Source organism: Protopterus annectens, chromosome 5.part0, assembly GCF_019279795.1.
Source record: "Protopterus annectens isolate FY-2018-M chromosome 5.part0, PAN1.0, whole genome shotgun sequence".
In the NCBI taxonomy this organism is placed as follows: Eukaryota; Metazoa; Chordata; order Ceratodontiformes; family Protopteridae; genus Protopterus; species Protopterus annectens.
This window is the reverse complement of record NC_056735.1, coordinates 605,948,399-605,972,148: the sequence shown is the minus strand read 5'-3', so window position 1 is coordinate 605,972,148 and position 23,750 is coordinate 605,948,399. Positions and strand designations below refer to the sequence as shown.

Sequence of the window (23,750 nt, the reverse complement as noted above, 5' to 3'; positions counted from 1 at the left end):
TCTCTCCAGTCAACTTCCAGGTCTTTAGCCTGGTCTCTGTTGACCTTAAAGCCTTCTCTGACCACTGCTTGCAGCTGATTATGGCAACCAGTGGTTTATGCTGTGGGCTGACTGTTTCACTGGGGATGATTTTGCAATCATTGATTCTTCCCCAGTGCCTTTTCCTTACTAGGAGGAAATCTACCTGAGTTGTATGTTGGCTACTCTTGTATGTGATCTTGTGACTGTCTCTCTTTCTGAACCATGTGTTGGCTACTATCAAGCCATTCGCCAGATAGAAGGCTAGAATGGCCTCTCCTTCTTTATTCCTGTTGCCCCACCTATGTGGACCCAGGCAGTCCTTGTATTCTATTCTGTCTGTCCTGATATGTGCATTCAAGTAACCCATTATCAACCCCTGTCTCAACTCAAAACCTTGTGTTTTTTTTACTCAAATGGAGGAGACTTTAGGACACAGACCACAAATCTGCATTTTTTTATGTATAAAACACAGCGCAATATAAGTTCTTGTAGGATGAACACATTTATTCTTGAATATTAGCCTTGTATTTCTGTGCACTGTATCATCTTCAGTGCAATCTCTTTTGTTATTGCAATGTTTCTGGTTCTGCTCTGAAAATAGCTGAGGCCCAGTGGTATTAACCTACTCAACAAAATAAATATAATAAAATAAAATACCAGGCCTAAGTGCTGTTTCAATGTCAGAAGACTGTATGGAAAGAGGTGAACTACTCATCTTAGAATTGCTGTTCTTATGTCCATGTAACCTTAACAATGTAGCATGAGTAGTTAAAAGAAAACAATGCCTGTTCAAAAATAAATATTGAACAGAGCACAGTGCCCACTATACTTTCAATCACTCTCTATGACAGGGTATTTAACATCTGTATCACAGAATGTCCTACTTAAAAACATATTGTGTGATTCTCATACCCAACCTCCTGTGATAATATTGCCCCCAAGCCACAACTCCTAGCCGGCAGAAAATGAAAACCTAAGCAAAGCCTCTTAAAGAAGTAGTTCATCAGGCCAAAAACCCGAGCAGCTAATTAGCATGAAATTTGCATGCTAATAACATAACTCTTCCCATTTTCATTAGGACTGTGGGGTAATACCACTTAGAAACTAACATTTAAAAACAAACAGATAAAATACACAAAATACTTAAACATTTCCTTCTTAAAATGCTAAAAATATGAGCATCATTAACGAATGTTTCCACACAAGCATAATATTATATATTTGGTTTATCAATGTTTAGTTCACTCTCAAAGCCTAAATTTGACACGAGTGTGGATGTTACTGCAAATCTTTGCAGCTGTGCTCTACTAATACTAATAGCAATAAGGGAACCTTGCCTCATCCCTCTGCCTACAGACAGACAGGAAATAGTTTCCTTGCACAAATGAAATGTAGCACTATTGGATATATGGTGGTCTTCTACTACAAGGTCTCATATATATGTGCTCTTCTAACTTGCATCTTTGACAGCTTACAATTGTGCTTGTAGTTCTTCCAACCTGCAACTGGCACAAGTCACATGCCTGCACGTATTTGTTTTACCTTGAATTTGGCACAAATTACACATATATTTGCTCTTCCAGTTTGTAGTTGGCACAAGTCATACTTATTCTAATTGATGGCAGGTAAATTCCAGCCCTTAAAATCAAATTCTGGTGTTTGTTATGGAAACAAAGTTAAAAAATTGAAAATAGTTAATTTCCAAAAAATTACTACTGCCACCATAAAAAATATATACCACACACAATATAAATCCCTTAGGAATTTCCCTGCAGAACATTGCTGTTTACCTTAGTGTCCACAAAAAAAGGATCATGTAGCAAAAACAATTGTGCTGGGTGGCAGTAATCTCTCCAGATTTTTCACTTTCCCTATCAGCATGGCTGGAAATTGACATCAGAAGCAGATTTAATGCCCCCCCCCCCCCAAAAAAAAAAATGTTGCCATTGCAGAATTAAATATTACTTGAAAATTAATTGAATCAGCAGCAGGAAACCAGCTCTTTTCTTTGCCACCTGATAGAATCATTTTATTATGACTACCTGATCATTTGAGTAAACATTTTAAATGTGATGGAAACAAAATGGAAGGTACTTGGTAACACAGCTTGATGACTACTTATTCAACTGATAACCAGTCTTTGCAGTGCATTACATTTGCTTAATGGCAGGAGACAACAAGCTTATATAGTCTGCACTTTTAGATGCATTTAACTTTCTTCTTCCCCTCTATCATCTTCCTTCTCATCACTTTTCCAGGTATCACATGTCCTCATGAATACCTCTGTGGATTCTTTCTTCACCAACCATTTTAGAAAGCAGCATATTTCACGGGATTATAACCGTCTATAAAAGTACTGTTGGATATACAGGATGTAGTTTGTCACTGCAGTCGGTTACCTTTCCTCACTCCTTTGCACTCTATTCTTCAGGATGATCTATACATCTCTCTAGCATGATGTTGTGTACCAATATTATGTCTCCTCTTTCTCTTCTGGTATTATGGGGAGAAGATCTCTGTTTTTTCTAGCCTGTAGTGATATTACTTTCCTTCTTCCTTGTGTTTTTTATTGCAGCTTTCAATGGATTACTTACAGTAGCAAGATGTCCTCTTCATAACACTTAACTACCATGATTTAGCCATAGCATAACAATTTTTATCCGCAAATTTAGCCTTACCCCTCCTGGATTTACTGATGTTAATGAAAATCAGACCTGCTACAGTTACACATCTTATTAAATAACTAAACTAAGCTCATACAAAAATTCCCTATAACTATTTATGGTCTACTACCTAAAGATCCTCTACTGGAAAAAATAAGTAGGTGCTTCTCTTTCTAACCCTCTGCTATGGGTTTTATCGCCAGTGCTATGAAATTGAGCCATATGGTCCCATTCCTTAAATGGCCTCCAAAACAGAATGCAGACAAATCAGCTAAATCTGACAGATCATTTTCATTTTTATCTGGAAAACCATATCTACCTCAATATAACTTGATGTTTTTGTAACTTTACCTTAATCCCTCCATGTTCCTTATACATACTTTAAATATAATTAATCGGTCTCTAGAAAACTGAATCTTCAATGAATTGCAATTGAAGTTATATCAATTTAAAAAATCAGTTAATGCTCAAAAGCCTTCTCAGCATTTTGAGACTTTTTCAGTGAGAAATACATATATTTAATCTGGATTTGTTTTTCTTCCCTGCAATAAAGCTACATTGGTCACTGCAAATTAGAATGTATTGAAGGGAAGAAATAGACTTGGATAATATAGTGCTAGAAACATTATACTGTTCATGCACATCAGCCATTTTTAATAGAGTTTTAAATTAAGTTCTGCTCTTCCAGAATATATCCAGTTATTTATCCAGTGTGCATGCTAGCAAACCTATTAACTTACAGCAAAGGACTACTGAAGACCATGAAATTCTTCAAGACCGAAATAAATATACAAAATATCACACATACATCAACAAACGAAAGGTATAAAGACGTAAAAGCTAATAATTTACAATTTGTGGGTTAATAGTCTTCCAAAACTGAAGTGACAACTCTCTTTAACTGTCTTTTCAATACAATCACGTCAAATCTTCAGAAAAGCAGTCTGAAGATTTCTGTGCTTGTGGAATGTGTGAGCATTAATGGAAAACAGCTGAAATAGCTATTTCAGATTAATTAGACACCATTTCTTCTCTGGTGTCCTAAATATTAGACTTGAAATACAGTTTAAATTGTTTCAAATTGCATACTAATTTACTGTAAGGGAAACAGTGAAATCCTGAAAACAGCAAAAAACATCAGCTACTTCATCGTGGAAATTATTATTTGAAATAATGTTATCTTAAAATTTCTCAGGAAACTATTCATCAGAAATACTCACAAAATGATTACAGGAAAAGCTCACTGTGCTATACCTTCCAAAATGGTCTACTAATAGTGACAGCATGTGTTACTGATTCTGTTTGTTATATATGTATGCCTACGACATCAAGTTGTAGAGATTGCAAAGTATTACATAGGGCTGTTCTTAGGTCAACTGTTGCCATAGACACAAAGGTTTTACAGACCCCTACAAACATATCACCCAGTCTCTTACCATCCTGGCCCAACCAACCATCTAGATTACTTTTTCTTTCTTTTTCTCAGTTTGCCTTTTCCTGCATTTATTCATTTATCCAACTGCTATCTGACAACCATGTAGGAAACAAACACATTAAGCTGGGGGCTGCAAGAAGCCACGGGGAGTTCTAGGTGCTTTTCTGTGGTAGATTTTTTGTGTGTTTTTTTAACAAGCTTTACTTCCAATGATGGCCTGACCAAAGTTCATGATTAAGGGAAGAAATTCAGTCTTGCTTTTCAACTTTAGCTTTCCCTGAATCCTTGTAACACACCCTAAATGAATAAGACTATATTATACTAACTGGGGTGGAAATAACTTCATTAAGCCAGGGGTCTGGGGCCACAAGGCCCCCAAGAAGCCATGGGGGTTCCGGATCCTCTGACATGCATTTTACAGCTGTTTTTAAACAGCTTTTTCATGCAATGATGGTCTGTACAGAAATAATGATTAAGGGAAGAAATTCAGTGTTGCTCTTCAAATTTAATTTTCCCTGAATACTTTCAGTACACTCATAACTGACCAAATCTGTACTTTAATAACTCTGAGTCCTTTCAATACACTTGAATGACCAAGACTTCACTGTACTAACAAAATTAAGATGGGCACCAGAAGTCATGGAATTATAGATACTCTGAGGTGTATTGTAGAGCTCTCTGAAACCTTTTTGGTTCAATGATGGCCTAACAAAAATCATATATAAGAAAAAGAAATTCTATTAAATTCTGTTTTTTCCCCAAGGAAGAAAAAGAGTTGTATCCAGGGCTTAATACTCATAGTTAACTAAATGTCAGTACACAGCAAACAGAGAAGACAAATGGTTCTTATGAAAAATAAATCACACCGGGAAATAATACCTGCCTCACTACATCACCTTAAAAAGGTAGTCACTTTCTTTGTATCTCCATGTGTTTAAAATTGGGATAAAAATTAAGGGACAAATGGTTGCAATCATATATTTCAAGTCACTGCTTTCATACATAACTCCAGCATGGCTCTTCACCCCTATCCATAAAAGACAGCCACCTTCATTATACCCTTCTGATGTTGCACTTGGACAAAGCCTAAAGAGTAAATAGAACATATTTGCTGTCAGACACATGTAAACAGAATGCTTCTTCACCCTTCACCAAAAGATAGCCACCTGTATACCATCGGATTCTAGACTGAGAAAAATGAAAAAAAAAAAATATAAATTACAGTAATGCTTCCAACTTCCTTTCAGACAGTACACTGCTCATGTACACGCTTATTGACACTACATGCACCCCTCTAAAGTTTGTGAGGAAAGTTACAGAAGTAATGACCTTAGTTTTTTTCAGCCAACACAAGATAATAGTCTCAGGTTTGGGAAAGTTAGAGAAATAATGACATCATTCCTAGTTCCCCACAGTAGCTTTGGCGGCCTTCTGGCTACACCTCTGAGCAGGGGTGGCTTTAGACTAGGTGGGGTTCAGGACAGAGGCCACTAATAAGTCCTTTTCAAAATCCAATTATACAGCTATGGGAGCCACCAACCCCAGAAGTTCAGAAGGTCCATTTATTCTGTGATGCATTCTATCCCTTTGAGAAATTACTGTAAATTGAGCATTTGAAAAGAGGATCAGTTACTTTCATCCAAAACACTCCCAACAAGCAGTTTATAGCCACATCTATATGCAATTTAGATGACAGATTATAATAAAAGAGGATAACCATGAAATACATTTCACCTTCATTTCAAACTGTTGTCAAATATTAAAATATTCCAGTTTGCTCCACTTAAATCACACTAGTCTTGCAAAGCCAGAGTAATACGCAAACAAAGATAGGTAGCTAGTCATTTCCCTTCACTCACAGCCCCAGCACTTATAACTATTCTTTCTATGCATATCAACTGTCAAGTAAAGTACAAACATCTAATTCTTACAAATGCACACTAGTGTTACAAAGCCAGCTAGTGATTGTTTAAATCTGAACAAATGACAAAAGTGTCAAATTACTTTTATCCAGTCATTCCCAATTTATTTAATTTATTTTTATTTTGTCTTTTGTTGACCGAATTAGTCCCACAAGACTTGTAACCTCTTTTCAAGAGAGAGACCTGGATTTACACTACTAGGGGATATTTGGCCAGGGCATCAGAGAACTTTCCCTACTCATCATTACTATGAGTAGGAATTATTTTGGAGGAGCACTTCCTGTTTCCATTCCAGGTGCAAAGGTGGTCCAGAGAAACAGGAAGGCAGATGGAGAGAGAAAGAGATGATGGAGTACTGAAAGAAAGGAAGGAGAAAGCAAATATCAAGACCAGAGAATGTGTGCAGGATTCTGAGGAAAGATTTCAAAGAAAGATTATAAGTGATCTATAATGTTTGCAACTGGGAGTGTGTCAGTATGGATTGTGATGTAAAATGCTTGCAACTATGATTGTGTCGGTGTGGTTTGTTTACACTTGTATTAATGTATGATTGCCTGTGTAGTAAGTGATGGTTTAATAAAGATGTTTCTTGTTTAAAAAAAAAAAGAAAAAAAGCAGGAATTGAATAATTTATGTAATGTTGCTTAGGTTATATTACATGTATCAATATATGTGAAGTAAAATGTTTGTTATGTTAATTATAGTATAATTACTTTTATATGAATGTAAATTTGCCTATGTCACAAGTGATAATTCAATAAAGGTGTTTGGAAAAAAAAAAAGAAACCTGTTTGATGGAGATGAGTATGTAAATGATGGAAGTATAATTACAACCCTCCAGTCGCGAGGGTTGCGGGGTGATTTACTTAAAAAATGGTGGTGCAGAGGGAGTGAGAAAATGAATGAGATGTTCTCTGGGGAGACATTATGAAGAAAATACAAAATGAGAATGCAGCAACAATCCTGAAGAATAGTGGTGACATGGAAAAGAAAACATATGCAAAGAAAGTAAAAGAAGGCAAAGTGGAATATCAGAAAAAAAGGCAGAAGAAAATGAAAAACAGATGTACGTAGTAAGGATTCAAAGTAAAGAAGACAAAGAAATGTGCAGGTATGAAGTGTGGGACAATTAATACCTCATTTGGTTGTAAAAATCACAGGAGATAAGAGCACGTCTTCTTATAAACAGAGAAAATATGTGACATTTTATTTGAGACTTGTTTTTTTCAATGGAAAATTTTCTTAGAAAATGAAGCATTTAACAGGGAAACAAAAAGAAGATTCATGCACAATTTCAAACAATGGTAGAAGGAGAGACTTTTAAAGGACATTTGAAAGCTTTATGTAAAGAAGTACTACACACTGCAAAAGTCTGTGACAAAAGGGGTTCATTGAATGGTGGCTGGGATTGTTATATTGTGCTTAAAACAGAAAGAGAAAATTATACATATACCAAGCATGATAAATGTTGAAGGGAATAGGGGTGTTGTAAAATACTGGGGACAACCCAAAACATACTTTTTTGTGGAAAAGGACAGTAAGTACTGTGACAAAAGAAAATGTTATATTTGTGGGGAAATGGGAAATGATGCAAACAATGTGAATTGAAATGTCATAAATATAACAGAATTGGACATTTATGGATGGACTGCAAAAATGAAATTAGTAAGGAAAAAAAAATGAACAAAGAGAAGAAATTTTCGAAATAGTAGAAACAGAAGAAAAATGAGACGAGGAAAATAAAAAAGAGGATATAGTTGATGATTCTGAAATAAGTGATGAAGAAGACAAACTGGGAGGTAGTAAAGGGGGAAAAGTACAGAAAAAGAAAATTTAAAGGGATAAGTACAAAAGACAAAAAGAAAGGAAATGGATGGAATAGGATAATAGAAGAAATAAAGGAGCCTTGTTGTTTTTGGAAAACATGCAAACCATTATTTAATTAAAACAATTATTTGATTAATTCTGTTGTAATGGCAAAGACTGCATATTTAGCTAGTGTCCATATGTTGTGAATAATCTATGAAAAAGAAATATTGCAAGTATTTTTTTTATTGTTGTTGTATATGGGATTTCAGATAGAATCCAGTTTAGGATTAATAAATCCAGTTGTTTATGCTGATTCTTTGAATTTGTGTAAAGTTTTGTTTTGGATAAATGATAAAAATGAGAAAGTAGCAAATTTACTCAAGTACAAATATGAGCGGCACTGAGATTTGTTGATAAAATCAAAAGAGGAAAATAACGTATAAATGAAGAAATGCTATTTTATCAATAAAAAATATTTTATGGAAAATAAAAAATGCTAAAATAGAAAATGAGAGGAAAGTGTGGTATAAAAATATCATGATACAATATTATGTTAATACTTGAGCTGAGCTAGTGAATGAAAAATGTAAAGCTATAAAGTATGAAAAGCATGACATAATAAACAAATAGAATATTAAGATTTTTATGGAGATTTGTGATTAATAAATTACCAATAAAAGGAAATATTAATCAGAGACAATTTTTTTAAATATTAGTACTACTAACATGAGCAGTTGACAAAATAAGAGAATGTGAAATAACATGCATTTTATTTTTTTTTTTCTCATATTTTTTTATTGATTTTCAAGAGTATAATTACAATTTTTAACAAGAAAAAACAACATAATATCAAATTTTTACAAAAACTATATACAAAGTCCAAAATAGATACCAAATCTTCAATAACATTACATTCTGTCTAATAGTTTTTTAAGCTTTATCCAGGCAATTTGTTTATGAGTCATGTTTGAGGAGTGTAACATAGCTGTTTGTAATTCCCTACTACAAATAATCTTAGTAAAAGATATAAATTCCTTAAATGAGAGGTTATTTTTACATTTCCAATTTCTAGTAATAGTCCAAAGGAGGTTCATTTGATTCAGTGGAACATACCTTGGCATTGGTGCATTAAAAAGTATCATAGAATCAGAGATCTCGCATCTGTCCGACCTCAAAGCTTTAATAAAATTTTTAAACTCCATCCAAAATGTGGTTATTGTTCTGCATTCTAAAAACATATGTGCCCAGTCGGCATCTATTAGCTCCTCGCATCTCCAACATCTATTAAAATCTTTCTTGCTTATTCTAGAGGCTTTTTTGGCATAATAAAACTTCTATGAATGAATTTCCATGTAAAAATTTTCCAATATGTGGAAGAAGACGTATGGTAAACAGACCTGAGAATTAAAGTTTTATCATTTATATGTATTTGGGAGTTGTTGAAATTGTTGATATATTTCCATAAATTGTCGTCTAATATTATAAGATCTGATCTAAGAATGTTGTAAAATCTTGACAATGAGATACCATTATTATAGCCTATATTGGTGAAGTCAAAGAGGATGGATAATTTTTGGGGAGGTCTGTTATAGCAGGAAAATGATGTCCTTTAAATTCCGTTAAAATAAATTCTCTGAAGATTTGAATATTTAACCAGTTATTTTGGTAGATATTATACCTGACTAAAAGGTAGGTAGTATCATGAATATTATTAGTTCCTAAAAACTGATGCCAGAATAATAACCCATTTTCTTCCATAGTTTTTATTTTCATCATGTTAAAGGAATCAAAGCATCCCTTCGTTAAGATTATTGGAAACATTAGAATGGACAAATTGTTGTTCAAAAGGTTCTTATTCATTACTTTTTTAAAATTTTGCAAGATATATTTAATTATAGGAATAAGATAAGATTTTTCCTGCTCATTGTTGAAGAAGAATTCTTTAATAACTATAAATAGCTTAATATTTTCAGAACAATATACGTTTTTTAAAAACTTGTCAAAATTACTTAATAGTATTGTTTTGTGTAAATTTTTCCAATTTGAATGGTATTTTGAACTTAACCACAGACTTGTTATATTAAGAATAATGGCATCAGCATAAAGCTCAAAATTTGGAAAAGCAATCCCTCCTTCAATCCAGTTTTTATAGTGCCAATCATATTTAATCCTTGGTTTTTGAGGATACCATAGAAATTTAATTAATATAGTGTTTATGTGTTTAAGTTGCTTTCTAGAAGGAGGAGCCAATAATGTTTGAAGATAAAAAATAATTTTTGGTAATAGAATCATTTTTATCAGAGATAATCGTTCTTCTATAGAAAAGAACATTTTCTTCTATCTATTAATATAGTCTGTGATTTTATTTAATAAAATTTTATAATTTATATTTATAGTGTCCTTCCATTTAGACAGAATATGAACCCCTAGATATTTCAATTTATCATTGGTCCAGTTAAAGTTATTGTAATTAGATAGAGTGTTATTCAATTTTTTATTGATGAGAATAGTTTCTGTTTTGTTTTGGTTAAATCTAAGGTTTGAGATTTCCTCAAAGAGTTTTAATGATCTGATAATGTGATCAATAGATGAATCAATATTTCCAATAGTTAATAAGATATCATCTGCAAAGAGTAAAATTTTAGAAGAATAGTTCTCATTAACATCAAAACTTTTTATGTTTATATTGTTTCTTATAAAATTAGCAAATGGTTCTATTGCTAATGCAAATAGTAGTGGGGATAAAGGGCAACCTTGTCTAGTGCCTTTTAGAATTTGAAGTGGGCCAGATAAAAAAAGCGCCGATTTTAATATACGCTATAGAACCTTCATATAATTTTTTTAACAAGTTTAAGATTTCTGAGGAGAAATTATATTCTTTTAATACCATAAACAAGTATGTCCAGTTAATAGAATCAAATGCTTTATCTAGATCTAGACTGATGAGTGATAATTTTTTTTTTTTATTTGCAAAATCTATTAAAGTTAAAAGTCTAATAGTATTATCCTGAACTTTTCTGTTCAGTATAAAACCTGTTTGATCATTGTTTATTAAAGTCGGCATCATTTGATTTAATCTGTTTGCTAAAATAGATGTAAATATTTTATAATCTATATTTAATAGGGAAATAGGACGATATGATGAAACAAATTTGGAGTCCTTATCTTGCTTTAGAATGGGAGAAATTAGCGAATATTTCCAAGAAGGACAAAGTTTGTCACTTATTTGAACTTCCTCAAGTGCTTTCATTAATATCTTCAAAGCGGAATCAGGGAAAATTTTATATAATTCACCTATTATGCCATCAAGACCAGGGGCTTTATTATTAACTTCTGTTAATGATATTGATTTAAGTAATCTATTATTTTGTTCTTTAGAAAGTTTATTATTTATATTGTTTTTTAGAAATTCTATTTTTGAACTATTATTAGTAAAGTTTAAGTTTGCTTTATTCATTGTTTCATGATATGAACGAAAAATCTCTAAAATATCTTTTAGATCTGAAGAAGGTTTTGAATTGTGTTTAGATGTGTCTAATATTTCAATTATGTGTTTACTCTTGTGAAAACTTTTCGTTTTGGCTGCTAATCTATGCATATGTTTTGGATTAGATGAATAAGATTGTAATTTTAACCTCTCTAAATTAATTGCTACTTTATGACTAAGAATTTCTAAATATTCGAGATTTAGTTGTTTTAATTCCAGATTCAAGCCCAATTCTTTGGGGTGTAAGTTCTTTTTTAAAGTGTCAATTTTCAATTGTAGATTTAATAATTCTTTGTCCCATTCTTTCCTTTTATGGAAATACCAGGTTTTTATTTTCCCATATAGATAAGATTTTAAAGAGTCCCAAATAAACACTTTATTTGTGTTATTATTATTATTAAGTTCAATATAATAGTTTACTTCCTTTATAAATCATTCTTTGAATCCTTTTATCTTAATAATATAGGCTGGTAGTCTCTGCCAATGTATAAGATCATTTGGTTTAATTTTAATTTTAAATAGTATGGCATTGTGGTCTGACAGAGGGCATGATGTAATCACTACATCTTGAGTCTTAGATAATAGGCTGTCAGATATAAACACTTTATCAATAGTTGTCTGTGTACCATATCTATAAGAAAAGTGAGTAAAATTGAGAGACCTCTGCTCTTTGATCATGTATATGTCTTTTAGGTTATATAATGAGACAAAATCTATCAATTTTTTGGCTGATGCGGGTATCTTAATATTGCTGACATTAGTGGTATCTTTAGATGATAGAATACAATTAAAATCACCTGCCAAAACGATATCTCCTTTAGAATTTGCTGTTATTATTTCCAAATATTTGTTTACAGATTTAGCACCAATACCAGGTAGCCAGTACATATTTGCTAAAGTAAAATATTTCTTATTCAATTCCAATACTACTAGACACAACATACCATTTTTATCAGAGAAACTGTTAATTATTTTAGGTATTGGTAAAGTATTTTTCCACAAAATTATGGTTCCTCTTCTCTTTGTTTGGAAATGAGATTCAGCTAGAATACTATAACCTTTAAAAGCCATTTTTTCTTGATCTTTCTGAATAATGTGCATTTCTTGCAAAAATATAATGTCAGCTTTATTAGATGCTAGGTATTTGAGTAACCTTCCTCTTTTAGTAGGGTTATTAAGACCATTTGCATTCAGAGACAGACATTTAAACCCAGACATTGATTACTTTAAGCTTTTGATGGATAAATACTATTCTGGACTTAATTAACAAGTAATGTTCAGAGAAGATGAAAATATAACTATATACAAAACTAACCATGGAACATCTAGTTCCTGGATTGATGAAGAAGTCATCAATACCACCCTCTATCATCCTTAGTGCTCAAGACTATCGTTCTCTAATGCTACTACCTAATATTTTATTGAATCAACAAACTACAACCTATTAATTCTCCAGGATGAATAGGTATTACTATGTAGGAGATATTGTGGAAAAACATCAATTACCATGAATAATGTAATTTTCAAATTTTTTAAGAACAGTGTCTTTAAACTTGTATCATGACATAATATATCATATTCATTTATGTCTATTCTATACTAATACAGATCTTAATCTAGTATACTACATTAGATCAAAACCTACTTATCTAGGAATTCAGTAAAGAAGTTTATGTATAAAAATAAGAACATTTATCATGTAACAAAACATTCCTGTATGAACTTGTCTGTGAAATCACAACAGTGTTAATATTTACTATAGAATCAGCATATTAATATATAGCCTAAAGGCTTATTTTCCTTTTCTATAAGATATAAAATCACCAGTTTTTCCTTCCCCTAAAAAAAAAAAAAAAATATCTGATTAACCTTAAATAATTTCTTAAGGTATTTAAGATATTTAAAATAAAGATGTACTAATGAGAATTTTTTACATGAGAAGATAATATTTAAGTTGCACAAATATCTATGCAGGTATATAGATCTGTGTAATCATCAAAAACATTAGCTTTTCTTTCCAAAGATGTGAGTCTAAAGAAACTATGTAGTGTAGCTTGATTTTGATAAAAATACCATATAATGAACTCACAGCTTTTAACCTTCAAGGACACTTCAGTTTTAGATGTTATAGTAATAATGTGTTCCCTTAATTTGTCCTTTTTAACAAAATACATTAACACATTTTACCAATATTTTTTCAGTTAGAGTGGCAGTGGTTAACATGCAATATATCGTTTGCTATAAAATGTAGTCTACAGACAGTAAAACATTCAATATTTTATGAATATTAGTGAAAATGTCAGATTGTAGTATGCACTTATGTAGCTGGAGGTGGATTAAGTAGATCACAATTTCACCATTCACTATAAATCCAACATGATGTAAACTATTAATTAGAAAAGCAGTTAAAAAGTAAAGGCTACCTTTTGAAATAACAACTGTCCTCATGTCCTGATGAAAGTAGTAACTATAAGCCAAGAGTAACCATCCCCACTTTGCACTGCCCCCCTAACAGTCTTCTACTACTATCACTGACTAGTGAGGCAAAAGCATCACTTCATTAACAACTAAGATCATTCTCGAAGCAGAACTGTCTCTTTTTCTTTGGAACCGAAATTTTTCCTGCCCCAATATATTATTTCACCCTTTTATAACATAATTTATTGTAATGGTCTGTCTGCAGCTTTGGCTTCCCCAATCCAGCAGTATTGCCATCAACCAACAACTCATATCATCAATAAGATTGGGGACGAAGATATCAAGATGAAAGCACAGAAAATACACAGCTGCCCCAAAATCTACTTTGAAAATAATAAGAACACATTAACCCCCAATAGATAATGTATTTTAGTGACTTTATAACCATTGCATATGCCACTTTCTGCTCTGCTAACCAAAAAGGATCAGATGACCTAGTCTATGTTTTCACTGTATCTGTTAGCTACAGCTGCCAACTAATGATCAAGTGTAAACTACTTTGTAAAACATGTCATCAGAAAACTTATTACAGTGAAACATCATATTGATAAGATCATATCATTCTCTGTAGGGGATATTATTTTAGCTGGTGATTTTAATTGTATACTACATGAAAGTGATACTACCACTATAAAGAAAAGAAGAATTACATCTAATGCAAAACATTTAAATGATTTTGCTAATTCTTATCATTTGAATGATATTAATAATCAGATAGAGTCAAAATCATTACCATACACCTTTTTTTCTAACAGATACAAAACTTATTCAAAAATAGATAGGGTCTTTATTTCTAACCAGATGGTAACAGATTTAATTAATTCCAAAATCATTTCATGTCCTATATCTGATCATAACTCAATTGTTTTTGAATTCATGATAAAAAATACTCATAATGTTCAGATCAAAAGGATACCAGCATACTTAACTCAGCTAAAAGACTATAAAGAATATATACTTTTCAGAAGTACAACATTTTCTAGACATAAATAATACTCCTGAAGTATCCATTGTCTATGTTTGGGATGCCTTAAAATTATATATATATGGACAAAGTATCAGATGGTATAATAACAAAAGGAAATCTTGGGATAAGGAATTGTTAGATATTCAAAGTAAACTAGACTCTTATAAACATAATAATAAAGAAAATATTATGGACAAGAAAGTTATTGAAGAAATAAACAAACTAAATGAGAAATACAAAGAAATTTTAACTCATAAAGTTAAAATAACTTTAGAGAAATACAAGTTTTTGTCTTATTCAATAAGCCCCAAATACTTACATAGACTTAAAAATAAAACAAAAAGATTGAATAAACAAAACCATATCAAAGAAATCTTTTCTCTAAGGAAAAAGAAGAATGTTTCTAGTATACCAGAAATACTGGATGAATTTAGAAATCACTTTCACAAGATTAACCATAACAACATTAACATGGAACCTAAAGATAAAATAAAGGAGTTTATAACCACAAACATGAATAAAAAGCTTAATAAACAACAGATTAAACTATTGGACAAGAGTATTTCATATACAGAAGTTATTACACAAATAAATAAGCTTAAATCAAACAAAGGTAATGATGGTATTATACCAGAGATATATAAAATCCTTTCTAAAACTACATATTCATTAATACATAAGGTTTTTATTCTGGCCCAAACTGAGTTAATAACCCCCCCATCTTGGCAATATACATTTATTTCACCAATTTTAAAACCTAATAAAGATCCAACTAGATGTTCTTCATATCGACCCATCTCATTACTTAATGTTGATTATAAAATGTTTATGAGTATTTTTGCTGATAGATTGAAGACAATTATCCCCGGCATTATAGACATAGATCAGACGGGCTTCATTGTAAATAGAAATACTTTTGATAATATAAGAAGAACTTTAACATTAATTGATTTTGCAAATAGGAAAAAGAAAGATTTAACACTTATTAGTCTTGATATAGGTTCAGCATTTGATTCAGTAAGTTGGGACTATCTGTTTACCTTACTGAAATGCACAAATTTCTCTGATGCATTTGTAAATTTAATTGAGCATTTATACAAAGGAACACTAGCTTATATTAAGGTAGGAACATATGTTTCACAAAAAATACCCATTCTTAAAGGTACAAAGCAAGGATGTCCACTTTCTCCACTATTATTCACTTTAGTAATGGAGCCTTGGGCTAATTTGATTAGAAACAGTACTGACATAGAGGGTTTTGAAATAGAATAAAATACAACATCAAAAATTCAACTTTTTGCAGATGATGTTCTAATTACATCAGCAGGATCTAATTCTTCTATGCAGTCTTTATTTGATAAAATGATGAATTTTAAAAGTATTTCTGGTTTAATATTCAATGAAGAAATTACTAAAATACTACCTATATATACACGAAAAAATACTCTCATTAGTGATTTTACTAAATATGTACCCAACTCAGGTCAGATAACTTATTTAGGTATAATACTATCTAAAGATATTAAATCTATTATATATAATAACTATAATACCTGTTTTCTTAATATACAAAATCTTTTTAATACCTGGAATAATATGCTTTTTACTATGGAGGAGAGACTTACAATTATTAAAATGATAATATTCCCCAAGATTTTATACTTAATACAATCAATAATACTTTCACCTACAAAAATAACTATCAAGAAACTGAATACACTAATCTTAAATTTCTTATGGGCACCTAATAGACCTAGGATTGCATTAAAGAAACATACTAATAGCTGGTCTCAAGGGGGTATTTCTTTTCCAGACTTTTTTATATATTATCTCTTCTATTATAAAAGTTATTACTTTATTAATAGATCGGTCATATGTCACAAAATGGAAAGATTATTGGGAGCTAATTAGTATGCACTTCATGAAAATCTCCTTAACACATAAAAATATGATTATAAATAACTCCATGTTGTGGTTGCTAAAGGAATTTTGTACTTCACCTATTACACCTAAACATATGGTCTGTTACCCATTAAATATTATTATTAGTCATCGTAACTTTATATTCATGCACCCTAAGTATAGGGAATGGAATTTTATTGTATTTCCTATAATTTATACTCAGGGTATGCTTATGTCATCTACTTCTGAAGGAGCTCATTTAGCTATAGATAATAATCTAAAGTACTAGTATCAGCTGATATCTGATAATAAAGTTAAAAATCTAGATTTCTTAAAACAAGAATTTGATCTAAGAGAAACTTGCTGGTTAGAGGTTCAGATCTTTAGACAACATCTCATTGATAGAATAGATCTAATGTCTATAACAGTTAAATAATCTATTCCAAAACTGATTGATTACTTGATAATAAATTTATAGCATAAAGTTTCTGATAAAGGTAAACTTTCATATATACATAAAATTATCAGACAAGAAACTTTTTACAATGTAGATTCATACTGGAATTATTTCACCTCTATTAATGGGGACCCACCAACTCAACAAGATAAACAATATATATTGGAATCTGCTTATAGAACTACATCTTCCATTGTCTGGAGACTTTATACATGGGAATAGACCTAGGATTGCATTAAAGAAACATACTAATAGCTGGTCTCAAGGGGGTATTTCTTTTCCAGACTTTAATTTATATATTATCTCTTCTATTATAAAAGTTATTACTTTATTAATAGATCGGTCATATGTCACAAAATGGAAAGATTATTGGGAGCTAATTAGTATGCACTTCATGAAAATCTCCTTAACACATAAAAATATGATTATAAATAACTCCATGTTGTGGTTGCTAAAGGAATTTTGTACTTCACCTATTACACCTAAACATATGGTCTGTTACCCATTAAATATTATTATTAGTCATCGTAACTTTATATTCATGCACCCTAAGTATAGGGAATGGAATTTTATTGTATTTCCTATAATTTATACTCAGGGTATGCTTATGTCATCTACTTCTGAAGGAGCTCATTTAGCTATAGATAATAATCTAAAGTACTAGTATCAGCTGATATCTGATAATAAAGTTAAAATCTAGATTTCTTAAAACAAGAATTTGATCTAAGAGAAACTTGCTGGTTAGAGGTTCAGATCTTTAGACAACATCTCATTGATAGAATAGATCTAATGTCTATAACAGTTAAATAATCTATTCCAAAACTGATTGATTACTTGATAATAAATTTATAGCATAAAGTTTCTGATAAAGGTAAACTTTCATATATACATAAAATTATCAGACAAGAAACTTTTTACAATGTAGATTCATACTGGAATTATTTCACCTCTATTAATGGGGACCCACCAACTCAACAAGATAAACAATATATATTGGAATCTGCTTATAGAACTACATCTTCCATTGTCTGGAGACTTTATACATGGGAATTTTTACACAGATCTTTTTATACACCTTTGATGATGTGCTAGGCTAGGCTAATCGGCTAGGCTTACAATGGCTCGCAAGGGCAGTTAGCCTAGTACTAACCTATGAACCTATGAACCTATGATGAATAAAATTAATAATAAAGATAATCTATGTAAGAGATGTAATGTAGAAATTAATGCTGACTGGGCTCATATGTTTTATGACTGTATGAAGTTGAAAGAATACTGGAAGTCAATTAATGAATTTTTGCAGGCTCTTTTTACAGATAATTTCATTATTTCTAAGTCTCTTATATTATTCAACACACCTGTACCTCAATGTGTTAAAAAGATTAAGCTTCCCTTGTTATGGTCTATTCTAGCAGTGGCTAGGAAAATAATAACTAGAAATTGGATTTCAGATACACCTCCTTCGTTCAATGAATTTAAAAATGTTATGAATATAATGTGTCATATGGAAATAAGCACAATTAGAATGAGAACAACTAGAAAAACATCACATTTTATTGTATGGGATAATTTACAAAATTTGTTAAAAAAATTCTAATTTCAATAGCACAGTATTTTAGTTTAATTAATTGATCTGATTGTAGTGGATGTCTTTGTAAATACTTTAGTTGTTTTGTTGAATATTATAATAATACCTATTTTTAATTATTTGTATAAAATTGTTATGATATTTCTCTTATATGTTAAAACAATAAACTTGTTTTGAAAAAAAAAAAAAAAAAAAAAAGAAAACTTATTATGAAGGGAACAACATAGGCATCAACATTGGTTTAGTAAAAAGGACCTTTATATATGTCTATGTTTTTTTATATATTTTTCTTTGTCGCTCTTGGTATGTGATAAAGCATTCAGTTGTTCCGTTTTCTTTTTTTTTTTTTTTTTTCATGTGAAGATTTCTGGTAACGTGAATATGTAACCAAAGTTCATATGACAAAAGAGACTTCGAGAGAGTACATGCATAAGTCTCTTGTATTACAAAGAAGATCTGACCAAGAAGTCTGGAGGCAACAGCCTTCTTTTTCCTTTTTTTCCCTTCCTTCTCCTTTAACATTTGAATTTTGGTGGTTAAAAGCTCGCACTAGGGAATCTGCAGCAAGCTATGATAACTGTTCACGAGATACTCGTGATGTGCATTTTGTGAGAGAAAAGAAAAACAGAATATGTTACTCAAAAAGCATGTATATGAAGTACAAAAAAAAAAAAAAAAAACACAACTTTGCCCCATTTTATATAAATATAAAATTTTCTGTAACTATCAATTTTAATGCCCAATGTATCTGATATCAAGCATACAAACCCTCCTGTCCCTGCAACACACACTCCACCAGCTTTCATCAGAAAATACATCTCCTTTTCCCTCTCCGTCAGCAGAGGGACCCACAAACCACATTTAGTAAAGACACAAACCTCTCAAGTGTATGAGAATGCATTTTTACATGTCATGACGGATTCTTAGAAAGAAAACAATCTTCTCTTATTATGATAAAGAACAATTTCCAATACCTTTTAAACTATTTAGTACAAGTCACAATAAGTTATATCCGTTAGCTCTAAAAGGACCCAAGCATAACATGACATTTAACAGGAGAGAAAGCCCGCTGATGCAAAAAGGGGCTACACTTTCATTTAATTGCACTGAGATGGGGAGCCTTCATTTCACTTAGAGCGATCTATATCATCATAATCTAATACACATACAGTATCGGGTATTAAGGGGGTTCTTGTTTTAACCAATATTTCTATGGTATTGCTACATTGCCCCTATGTAGTTGTCAACTAATAATACACTCTGTCAAGGGAAGATTTAGAATTTTAACATCTATGTTTAACATTCTAGCGTATTTGCATTAAAGGCTTTTAAACAGCAAATAAATTTAAAAATAAATAAATAAATAAGCATACTTAATAAATATTAAATGATTTTTTACCTTAACATGTATGTTTTTCCCCGATGTAGGTGATTTGTAGCACGAAACTTTTGGGATTTGAAGGGATTGTGGAAGAGCTTCATTTGTATTATTTACCCTTAAGCTTCTTGCTTGTTTTATCAATCAATAACATTTTTCCATTTGTTGCCTGCCTTTTTAAACTAGGTAATGAGATGTCCATATCTTCAGTGTTTTCCAAAATCTTATTCTTTTTCACATATTCAGAGGCGTCATCAAGATTATTAAATATTTTTATTCCTTCAGATAGATGTATTTTAATTCTGGCAGGAAAAATGATTTGTGCTTTAATTTCAGCTTTCTTCAGATTTTAATGAGAGGAATGCAGGCTTTTCTTTTAGTTATTATAGTAGAGGTATAGTCATTGTCAAATCTTATGTTTCGACCATTAATTTGTATAGGATTACCTGCCCACGCTGTTCTCAGGATTAAGTCCTTGTCTTGAGATGATAAAAATTTTACAATAATGGATCTTGAAGCATTTGGATTTTTTGACACAAACATATTTGACAATGACCTGTGAGCTCTCTCTATCCCAAAAGAGAGAGATTCAGGTAGGTTTAGTGTCTTAGGCAACCAGTCATTCAAGAACTGTATTGTGTTATTTCCTTCCATTTTTTCAGGTATGCCGTATATTCTAATATTATTTCTTCGTGACCTTGATTCTAGGTCCTCCACTTTATCTGAAAGTGCGGTGTTTTGCTTTAGTAAGAAGTCAATCTGGCTATCATTTTCATGCTGTCTTCCGTCTATTTCATTAAGAGATTCTTCAATTTCTGTTATCTGGTCTGTGTGTCTTGCAATTATTTCCTTGAATTCTTCAGTCTGCTTTCTATTTTCTTTCTTCATGTTTTCCATGATTTTTTCTAAATTGTCCATTTTCATGGAAAGATCTTGAATACTGGATATTATTGTTTGTAATTCTTTCTTCATGGAAGTTTCCTGGAGAGAGGCTTTTGAATGACTCATGGCTGAGAGAGTCTGTTATATTCAGCTGCTGTACTTCTGATAGGATGTAATTCACTTTCTATTCACCAAAACTGAAATATTTGTAGAAAAAAATAATCCACTGTATCTAAATATATAGGTGAAAGAAAACTTAGATGTTTTTAAAATAATATTAAGAAAATTTCCTGTCAGAGAAATTTCTGTTAAGCAGAGCATCAAAAAAGTGTTGTTATCTCTCTTGACATCTTGGCCACGCCCCTATAACATGCATTTTCTAAAGCAAAAGAAGTCTATAACTCTAATTATTGCCATTTTTTATTTGGAGTAATCCCTACTTTTTCTCTCTAAATTATCAGCTTTATTAGGGATTAAGAGGGACAGAGCAAATTTTTAGGCCAAAATCAGGGATAGTTTTGAGGTCCGCCCAACACCCACCCAGCAGTTACAGCCATGTAATAAGATTCTTCTTTGTTAGCCCAGTTACATAGTCAAGTCGCTACACATTAGTACTCCAAGTTGCTCCACACAAATCACAAAACTATAAATATTGCCAGAAAATATCCTGTTGATCAGTGCAGCATCATGATAATGATAATAATAGTAATAATAATCTCAATGATTCTTTGTTGCATCACTCCTCTCAGCTGTCTAGAATTCAGCAGAATGACCCTCCCAACTCCCTGAAGATACAGACAACCAGTAAAGTCAGTCATTAGAAAGTTATAATTTTATTTTAAAAATATATCATATTGATGCTTACCCTCACTCCTGTCAATGCAACAGCTTTGCACATATTATTTGCAATTTTATTGCAAAGTCTCTAATCCATGACCACACAATGCAAGTTTAACATGAGTCTGCTTGACTTGAATGGTCAAGTCAAGTGGAGCACCTCAGTGCATCACATTTTACTTATTTTTTAGAGCAAAGAAATGATTTATTGTACTGCTATAAAAATAAATAAGTACATTTGAAAGAGGGCCCTCCAATCATGATGCCCTAGATGGTCACCTAGTTGTCCTATATGTAAGACTGGTCGTGATATCACAACATGAAATACCAAACAGTGAGAAGTAAACAAAACAAAAAAAAAAAAAAAAAAACAAGAAAAGGAATCAGAGTTGCATACTGTAAAGTTTTCCTTCTAGTGTAAAATTTCATTTATTTGTCTTTGTTGACTGGGAAATGTTTTCTTATTTCGGCTTTTTCCGGTTAGGAGTCGCCAGAGCGGATCACCTGTCCGCTCATGATTGGCAGTGGAGTTTTACAATGTCAAGTTGCCAGCCCAGTGCCCAACCTTCCACTGAAGGCACACACACACACATACACACACACACACACACACACACACACACACACACACACACACACACACACACACACACACACACACACACACACACACACACACACACACACACACACCTAGGGCCAATTTGGAGTGTCCAATCCACCTACAGCATGTCTTTGGGATGTGGGAGGAAACCGGAGCACCCGGAGGAAACCCACAAGACCACAGGGAGTACATGCAGACTCCGCACAGAAGGCACCCCAGCCGAGGATCGAACCGGAGAACCTCTTGCTGTAAGGTGACAATGCTAACCACTGCACCACCGTGGCCACCCTAACTGGGTAAAATTCATTTTCAGCAGAGGTCCAGGGAGGAAAGCTCCACATTTAAGCTATACATAATGCCCATTTATAATTGCAGGGTAAAACATCTGCACATGAGCTTATTTACATGATTTTCAAATACTTCATACATAAACTTAAGATTTTAACACAAAACCAAGACTGAAGTTAGCATAAAATGGCTAATTCTTATAAAGAAAAATAAAATAAAGTAATAGTTGATGTATTTATAGCATGACGACTGCAGGAAAAAGATCAAACTGGGGTGTTTTGAGGTAAGTAACGATTTATATACAGACAAGTAGTAATGCAGTTTAAAACTGACGTTAAGAGAAATATGGAAAGAGAAATTATGGAAAATGAGCATGAGAATAAATCTTCAGAGGAGTTAGTGGTGAGGTATGAAAGAGGAACAGTATGATTAAGACTGTAGGAAATGAATGCAGTAAAAGGAGGAGTGATAAGGTACAAAAAGACTGGGAAGGAAAGTGGCTATGAGATTTGGAGAAAGTAATCTGAGTAGTCGGGTAAGCTGGAAGAACAGGGCCATCTTTGGCAAAGGTGCTGCTGAAGCAAATTTTTGAAATTAGATAAGTTTTCTGTTTTAACTGTGTGGGATTTCATTCCAGAGTACAGACACACGAGAGTAGAAAGCTTCTCAAGATTCTTGCTAGAGTGAAAGTCTCTAGTGGGTAAATAACACAGTAGAGTATTTTATAATGCTGGGCATTTGTCTGGGGAGCACAATAGGTTGTGGGCAACGATTAGATGAGAATATGTCAACAGATTTGGCAGTCCAAACCAGTTTAATTGTTTTAATTCAAGACAGTGGCTTGCTTTATAAGGTTGGTTGGTTGCAAATGTAGCTGTTTTGTAGTAGCAGAAGGCTAGTTTATTTTTATATGAAATGTCAATATTTGTAGGAATAGTGGAAGCATGTAATAGGAAAGGAAGTGAGTATGTTGTTGCTAAGGTAATCTTGCTTGATCTGACAAGTTGTATTTGGCCTTATAGATGAAATCAA

The 23,750-nt window shown here is 32.0% G+C and overlaps 1 protein-coding gene across 4 annotated transcripts in view; it reads right to left on the bottom strand.

Annotated features, from left to right (window-relative positions):
- The window catches only part of STS (steroid sulfatase), a 1,313,520-nt gene that overhangs the window by 72,467 nt on the left and 1,217,303 nt on the right, over nt 1-23,750 (bottom strand). The window lies entirely within an intron of this gene.